Raw genomic sequence first — 9,173 nt, 5'->3', positions numbered from 1 at the left:
AACACAGGAGCGGGAGCTGCATCAAAAACACAAAGAGCTGCATCTTAAACACAGGAGCAAGAGCTGCTTCTTCAAAACAGGAGCCGCAGCTCACACAGGACTTGCATTTGCAACTTTTACACAGGAGCCGCATCAACAACATAGGGCCTGCATCTCCCAGAGAGGTGCAAGAGCTGCATCTTCAAGACAGGAGTGGGAGCTGCATCTTCAACACAGGAGCAGAAGCTTCATCAAAATCACAAGGAGCTGCATCTCTCGACAGAGGTGCAAGAGTTGCATCTTCAACAGGAGCAGAAGCTGTATCAAAATCACAATTTACTGTATCTTCAACACGGGCGGGAGCTGCATCTTCAACATAGGAGCGGGAGCTACATCAAAATCACAAGGAGCTGCATCTTCAACATTAGGGCGGGAGCTGCATTTTCAACATAGGAGCGGGAGCTTCATCAAAATCACAAGGAGCTGCGTCTCCCGACAGAGGTGCAAGAGTTGCATCTTCAACAGGAGCAGAAGTGGCATCAAAATCACAATTTGCTGCATCTTCAACACGGGTGGGAGCTGCATCTTCAACATAGGAGCGGGAGCTGCATCAAACACACAAGGAGCTGCATCAAAATCACAAGGAGCTGCATCTTCAACACAGGAGCGGGAGCTGCATCTTCAACACAGGAGCAGGAGCTGCATCAAACACACAAGGAGCTGCATCAAAATCACAAGGAGCTGCATCTTCAACACAGGAGCGGGAGCTGCATCTTCAACACAGGAGCAGGAGCTGCATCAAAAACAGGAGCAGGAGCTGCATCTCACGCATAAGAGCAATAGCTGCATCTTCAACACAGGGGTTGCAGGCCACACACAGGAGCAAGAGCTGCATCTTAAGCACAGACTAGCAGCTGCATCAACAACACAGGAGTTGCATATTCAACACAGGAGCTGCATCTTGAACACAGGAGCTGTATCTTCATCAAAGGAGCAGGAGATTCAGGGCAAACATAGAAGCAACAGGTCCATCTTCCACACAGGAGAAGGAGCTGTAGCTCACTCATAGGAGCAGAAGGTGCGGTTCAAGAGAGCTGCACCAATCACAGGAGCAGAAACGTTATCACCAACATAGGAGCTGCGTCTCCCACATAGGAGCTACCTTAACCACACAGTAACAGGAGCTGCTGCTAACGCAGAGGAGTTCCGCCTTCTACACAACCACCAGTTGTGCTTAAAACAGGAGCTGCATTTCCCACACAGGAGCTGCATTTCCCTCACAGGGACAGGACCTGCGCGTTAGAGTCAGGAGCCGGAGCTGCATTTCCCTGACAGGAGCAACTGCAGCTCTAACACACAGGAGTCAGCGCGGGATTGCGTACATGGAGAAGAGACTGCACCTTAACACAGGAACCGGTGCTCCATTTCCCACACAAGAGCAGGAGCTGCCTCTCACATCCTATAGTCTGAGCTCCACGTTCACACTGGAACTTCACTTCACGCCCACGTATTCTGAGCTGCAGCTCCCACAGGGGGCGGGAGCTGCACTTCGCACACACGGATTAGGAGCTGCTTTGCGCAGACAGGAGTAGGGGCCACATCTCCCTCACAGGATCCGGGCTCCATCTTTCACACACAGGTGCTGCACTTCTCACACACTCTTTCACAGCTGCACCTTCTCGCAAGAGACAGGGCTGCGCACATCAAACTGCACTTCTAGCGCCTAAGAACAAGACCCAATACTGCACGTGTGTCAAGCGCTAGACTTTTAATCTCTGACGGAATCCAGACCCAGAGCTGCCTCTCCTCCGGGAGCAATAGCTTCGCCTCTACCCTGGAGGCTAAAACGGAGCTTCTTTTACAGGACACAGGGGGGCTGGCCCTCCCCGACGAGCGAGAGCCCCGCCTCTCTCACACAGGTCAAGGTCTGAGCTGCACCTCACACAAACACCAAACGGACCAGCAACTCTGACAGCGGCACTCACAACTGGAACACGGGAGCCACAGATGTGCATCTCACAAAGGAGTGTGAGCTCTCACAGGAGCGACAGCTGACGACCATCGCAGAGTCCTCTTTTACAGGAGCAGGAGCTGTACCTCTCTCACAGGAGCCGGCGCTGTACCTCTCCCACAGGAGAGGCACTGTACCTCTCTCACAGGAGCCGGCGCCGTACCTCTCTTATAGGAGCCGGCGCTGTACCCCTCTCACAGGAGCCGGCGCTGTACCTCTCTCACAGGAGTCGGCGCTGTACCTCTCTCACAGGAAACAGAGAAGCTGCCCTTTCACTGAAGCGGCCCCTCTCCGGGGCCGGAAGTGCAACCACAGACCAGCCATAGCTGCACCGGTCACTCAAGAGACGGAGCTACCCTCAGTCTCACACAAGGACAGAGGCGAATCAGGGGCCTGTGAGCGGGACAAGCCGCCCAGCGAGTTCCACAGGTAAGGTGACCCGCAGGGCCTGGGGCAGTGGGGCATAACAGCGTGCATATATACTCTCCCATTGCAGTAGCCACAGAGTCACGTTTCTGATGTATTAGTTTTTTTCCCCCTGTGGCAGCATATCTATGCACTTCAATCCCCAGTTGTAGCATGCAGTCTGTCTAAATTTAACCAGAATTTTAAGTGCAAGTACATCTGCCAAGGGGGTCATTTTGCCACCCCTCCCCCTAAGAGGCAGACGTCAGCAAAACTTGGAAACACCCTAAAATATCCATCTGCAAACCTTTGCTCGTAGTTTCCCAGAGTGAATATGTTAGAGATTTACTCATGTTAAAGGCACCTGTAAATTTGTTTCCAGGGTGGACATTGAGCTGGGTGGAGTCCAAAATTGGTGGGTGCCTCGAGGCATGTGCTCCTCCATGGGGAGAAACAACAAAAGTTAATTAGTGCAAATGCAATTGAGTGTGGCCGTTACACATCTGGAAATCCGGAATTGCAGCACTTTTATATTTGGGATTGCTTACACATTTGTTAACTGGAAATCTTCAAGTGTGGCAGATTTTCGTGACTTATTTGAGAATTGAAGAAAAGTTGGAAATTTGCTCCAAGTACGTTGTTAACTTCGTGGAGCAAGTCTGACCTTCGCCGGTGTCCCTTTGTAAATCTGGCTTATACACTTTAAACCACAGCCTATCTAGAATGCAAATTTGCTCATGTGATAGTTTTTGGAGGCCCTAGAAATGCCCCTATATCCTTTCTCCCATAGCTTTGAGAGGGACAAAAAACCTATGATCAAATATTGAGGATCCCCTTGGGGAGCAAAGGAGTGAGACTGTGCCCTTTGTGGGGCTATATGAGTGACCCTGAATTCAGCATGATTCTCAATGGTTGTCAGAGTCACAGTGCCCTCAACACCCTAGAATGGGGCAAACCCTTCAGAAAGCCTCAACTGGAAAACCAGGAAAGGCAGTACCCAGCGGCTGCCTAGAGTGCCCTCCACAGAAGGCACCAGATTGCCCATGCAAGGAACAGATGTACATTATTGTCTTGGGACTAGAGTATTACAACGTAGTTTTGCTTTCGGTGGGAAAGTTCTTTCAGTGGCCATGCACACAACGGTGTCCCTATCTGAACTAGGAAGTGATAGTTTACAGCCAAATGATAAGAAGTTATCGGGTGAGAGTGCTTGCTTCAAACGGTGTAGGCACTACGCTGATATGCAAAAAGAGAACGTATATGTGAGCTGCAGGTATACAAAACAGATAAGACACTCACACTTTGAGCTGTATGATAATCAGGGTATTGACTGTGCTATTTGGGATTTGCACTTATGTCAAAACAAATAGAATGTAATGGCAGAAAAACATTTCTCAGGGTGTCCATCCAGTTTCCTGTTTTCTCTTGCCCTTGTATGTCCTCCACCATTACCCAAGCTGTTCAAAATGCAATTGTCCCCGCAACAACTTCCTGTGACTTGTTTGAATTCATGTCCTGTTTTTCACTGAAGAATTTTTACTGACAGATGATTCTATGCATTCACTGTCCGCTCACTGAAGTTCCCTTTTCTAGTTTTGGTCCTTAGTTCCCCCTGTAGATGCTCATCTTCACCTGTAGCACATGTTTGGTGAACAATAGTTGAACTCTTCCTCTGTGTTCACTCCCTTTGGCAATATGATTGTAGCTGTGATATCCCCAGCATGCTTCTTCCTGCCAGCTCAGATATGAGCACATTATGGAACCTCTCTCCAAAAGACTAATGGTTTAAACGGTGCTCTCTCTGTTTTGGAAGCCCGTCATCAGATTGTCTCCAGTCTGCTGTTATCTTTCTGCACAAGTTTGCATGTCTTTTGCAAAGTCATGGTTTTGTTCTCTATGACGCCAGTGCAGGCCTTTCACAGATTGTTATAGTCTCGCCATCTCTCAATGCTGGTACATATCTTACAACACTTCTCGAGAAAGAAGAGTCTTTGTCTCGTAGGAAGATATTAAGCATGGAAATAAAAACATAGGATTTTAAAAAGAGGGCACATATTAAAGATCGGCTAGTGGTGAGAGGAGGGGTGGTAAAGGGAATAGGACCACAGATTATTGGGCCCTTGATAAAGTCAATCCCAATGCCCAAGGGATGGGGGGTGAATGACACCTCTCCCCTATTCTGTGTCATCAAGGCCACAGATCTCATCATGATCATATATGACCTACAGAACTGGATGACATACTCCACATAGACCCTTGTTGGTGATATGTGCAGTTATGACCATCCCTATGCAGCCCAGCATTGCTCTTGCTCTCCCCATGGCATTCTCATATTGTTTAGTCAATGTGAGCCCATTGGATATGTTGACCCAAGTGTCCATTCATGTTTACTTTACCTTAAACCCTCACCTCCATTATGTACTGCTCCCACACATTTCTGTGCCCTTAATTATACACCCCCCCTTTTGCCACATAGAATGGCGTGTTGGGATGTCCACGACCAGTCTCTCAGAATTTCTATTTAAAATAAAAAATAAAAAAGATCCTCTTTCGATCCTGTCTGTCATTCCTTCTTTGTTTTCTATTGCTCTACCTCACACTCATTCTTTTATAATAAGAGCACTTTTGAGCTTGACCTGTTTGCCGCATACATCTTCAGTTTCTCTCAATCACTGACGCAAACTCTACTGAATACAAGTATTTTTGTCACTCTCATATTCTGCTCCAGTTTTTCAACTAACCGCGTTCTCGAGGAACTGGTGATGGCGCCTATGTGTTCAATAGTAGTATATACCATAAATATTGGATACTAATGGGGTCATGCTGAGTCCTGTGGTAACTGTGGAGTAGGGCACAATCAGTGCTTGCCGCCTGTTTTGGATTCTGAGTCACGCAAAAAGTGCGCAAGGACCCCATTCTTTTTGCCCCCATGAATCCCGCCTCATTTTACCTGGAGTGATTTTGGTAGAGAAAACATGGTGAAAAATGGGGAGGGGGAATAACGTGGTTTTAGTGGTCGATTAAACCAACAACTTATGGTAGCCTCCGTTCCGACGTGTGAGAAAACACTGCTGGGTAAAACTGAAACCTGTGGTAATGGTGTTTCATGGTGGGACTTTACTGATCCATCAATCCACACACATTACAATGAGTGTTTAAGTGTCTTGGATTCAATCCTCACCAGTACTTCTGTAACTGAGTCTCATCACATCTCCTTCCTCAGCCCTTACTGTCTTGAATTCCATGTTATTTATTGGCTTTCTCATCTCATTTTGTGATGTCCTAGTACTCTTTGGTGATAAACGTCTCTATATTCTGTCTGATCCATCTGCTCACATTTACCAAGATTTGGGTTCCCTAGAATATGCAGTAGTCCGCTGTGCTCTCTACCATTCCCATGTGACTCTTAGAGTTTATCCATGTGTACCCCCTCCCTAAGTAGATAGAGATATCACTAGTATATGCCTAGAGTTTATCCATTTGTATCTCCTCCTTGTGTGACTTTATCTCTTGTACATTTGCAATTTTTTCTGTTTGTACCTTTTTTATAACGCATGTAATCCGAAGTCCGTATGTTTTCAACTGGTTCTTATGTAAGTCAAAAATTTGCAATTTTTTTCTCCGCATGTAACTTTCAGTCCTTATGTTTGCAACTGGATCCTATGTTAAGCGCTCTGACACCTTCGGGTAAATTTCGCGCTATATAAAATTGCACAAATAAATAATAAAAAAATAAAATAAATGACATTATAGAGAACACACGTTTCGCTCCTCTTGTCTATTTGATGCCACTCGGAACCACAATGTGAAAAACATCCACTCTATTCAAGCAACTGACTGTCTATTGGATCTATTTCCATCGTTTTAGTCTCTGCAGTGCTGATTCTTCTCTCCACCACTCCACTCATACACCCTCCACACAAACGTTCTACATCTTCACATCATTCAGGGCTCTCATCCTACCTCAGGGTCCGATTCATAAAGTTAAAGTTACACCAAAGTCCAAGTTTAGACCCAAATTCTAGCTTTACTGCTTTTTGGTATTCACAAAGGTAAGTTACGAGTAGTATCTTCAGGACTGCGGAGTTTCCGCACTCGGAACAAAGGTTCCGCACTCGGGGTAGAATCTTCACACTCGGGCGGTATTCCAACTCGAGTGCAGAGATTCTGCCCCGAATGCGGAACCTCCACCACAAGTGCGTAACCTTGTGAAGATACTACTCGCAACTTACCTTTGTGAATATCGAAAAGTAGTAAAGTTAGACTTTTGGTCTGAACTTTTGGTGTAACTTTACCTCTGTGAATCAGGATCTCATTCTTTTAAATCTGTTAGCTGCTTCTATCAGTCTCTCCTACTGAAAGTACTCTTTCTTAGGCTTCTGCGGTTTTGATTTTGTCACTCCTCTATAAACTCTGGCCTCTCTTTTGGTCTTATAACTTGCTCATGTCTTTTCTTCTGTGAGCTTTTATTTCCATATTTTTGAGTTCTGAAGAGCGCATAGCTACCCAAAAAAGGGTTTCCCAGCACTAAGCCACCTCTTAGTGCATCAAGGAAAACTAACCCCACACACAGAATTCAGAGCAGCCAGGTCTTTACCAGCTTACAAATCAATATTTTGGGATTATAACCAATTTATTGAGCCTGGCACTTTATGCACAGCCTACGGGTATTCAGGCAGTGCAACCAAACAGACTAGCCAGGGCACTCTCCTCCAGATGTCACTCAACGGGGTGGTGCACACTGACAACAACACACATGTGCACCACTCTGCCAGGTTCTTCCTCTGCTTTGGAGCGGTGGGGGGTAGGTATGGATTCCCTGATAGAACTCCCACCATCTTGGAAATGCAAAGTATACATCAGCCCCCTTTTAATCCTACAAAAGCATCAAACCCCGACAGAGAACAATTTAAAAACCTCTCTTGGAGTGGTGTTCACTTTTGTGGACTTTTGGGTGGCCAGTGAAAGTGGCAAACAATGTGCCATCTCACTGGGCAACTGTGTGTCTGCCAGAGGTAGGAGTTTGCTAGCAGGGGATATGTTACAAGTCACTTCTTGTTAAGATGAAGGTTGTTGCAGGGTTCCTCTCTTGAACTTTGATTTGGTGTTGAGGGCCTCAGTACTTCTTGAAGAGCAATGACTAAACAAGGGCATTACGTTCTCGAAGAATTGTTGCAAACAGTGGTATCAAATTGCGCACTTCCATTTTGGGACCAGGCTACAAACACAAGGATGGTGGCTCACAAGGAGCAGCAGACCACCATCCCCGCATTAGCATTCTCAAATGAGATCTTTTTTTTATGCAGCCCCTTTTTTTTAAAGTAACTGGCACTGCTTTAAAAATAAATTGGGAAGACCGCAGGTTGAAAGGTCAGTGGTCCTTTGTGGTCGCCCAACACAATTCCTGAAGATGGGATTGCCAGTGAGGACAGTTTCCCCTTTGAGGATCAATTGCCAACTCCTTTGAGGAGTGAGTGAGTGTTCAATGCCTTGCAACCACAAATGCAGTCACTAGCCAATGATACATACCATACTGAATTGCCCCTGTGAAGTGCCTACCTAAATGTAATTCGCAACGTGCCAGTAAAACCTAAAATAGCAAATTAAAAATAGTGAAATCTCAGTATAGCACCTATATTTAAAATGCATTAAACTACTGGGTGTTAATTTCACAAATAAGATATTTCCCTGCTTAATTGAAAGCATGTGGAAGCAGAGTTTGCTTGAAGCTGTGGGCTGCACCACAGTAGTGTGGGTTCCTCTTCTATTTCCTGTCCCTCCCTATTGATGCCTATCAATCTGTGGCCCAACTTTCTCTTTCTATGAGCCTCTCTCTTTAGCCAACCCTTTCGGAAATGTCCCCATCATCTGCTTCCCCAGCCAGCCCAACTCATGAGAAGGGCTAAGCCACTTTAAGAAGGTTTATACTACAATTATATTGCTAAAATACTCTAACAACACAGGAGACATCTCCCTCCGGTAGTATGAATATAGCTTTTATTCGTTTTATTGCATTTACTTTTCTATTTCAATTTCAACACAACCCAGCAGCATAGTAAACTGAAACTGAGGCAGGAGGGTAGCTTATGCACAGAGGGAAGACAATTTAGGATGGACACAATTTAAATGACAAAGGCAGCCAGGCTAGGTCCTGAGAGAGGTGAACATATTGATAGCTGTTGGATGTCTTCGAAAGATTGAAGCTTTTGGAAGTAAAGTTAAAGTTACTTTTGTGTTCATTTTTAGTGTAACTACTATTTAAACTTCATTTTTTTGTCTTTTGATATGTGTTATATCCTTCCAATATAGAACCACAGAGAAGTTTCAGGAGAATCACTGATCCAAGGAAAACCGCTTGGTGGTCTAACCCTGCAGAAGGGTAGGAGGGCGTCTCTTCAGGGCTCGCAGACTTTAATTGAGCTTTGTGGATATGGACAGGTAGCTGGTCCCACAGGAGTCCAGTTTGTATAACACAAGAGCTGTTGGTAGGTTAGCACTTTGCGAATTGACACATCAGCTGGTAAAATCCAGAATGGGTTTGGAATAATCTTATCTGAAAATGACTGCATGTAAACTTATCTCATGCATTTTCTTTTTCCATATCCTGGAAACCTGGATTGCAGTATCTGGTGGGTAAACAAGCACATCCTTGTAGGGCTACATTGCGATTAGGTGGGAATATTCAAAGGACATTCCTTTAGGCAGAGCAGCTGGAGATGGACACCCCATGAGACCACTTTAGTGTGAATTTGGGATGAAATTTACTGGGATTCATTCT

General features: G+C 45.6%; 1 protein-coding gene across 1 annotated transcript in view; it reads left to right on the top strand.

Annotated features, from left to right (window-relative positions):
- Positions 1 to 1,347: 1,347 nt before the first annotated feature.
- The window catches only part of SLC6A6 (solute carrier family 6 member 6), a 291,079-nt gene continuing 283,253 nt past the window's right edge, over positions 1,348 to 9,173 (top strand). The window contains exon 1 of the mRNA XM_086939260.1: positions 1,348 to 2,419. The gene's annotated coding sequence lies outside the window, so the exon portion shown is untranslated. The remainder of the gene's footprint in view (positions 2,420 to 9,173) is intronic.

The sequence above is a fragment of the Lissotriton vulgaris genome, chromosome 9, assembly GCF_964263255.1.
Source record: "Lissotriton vulgaris chromosome 9, aLisVul1.2, whole genome shotgun sequence".
NCBI lineage: Eukaryota > Metazoa > Chordata > Amphibia > Caudata > Salamandridae > Lissotriton > Lissotriton vulgaris.
This window is presented reverse-complemented; position numbering and strand designations above follow the sequence as displayed.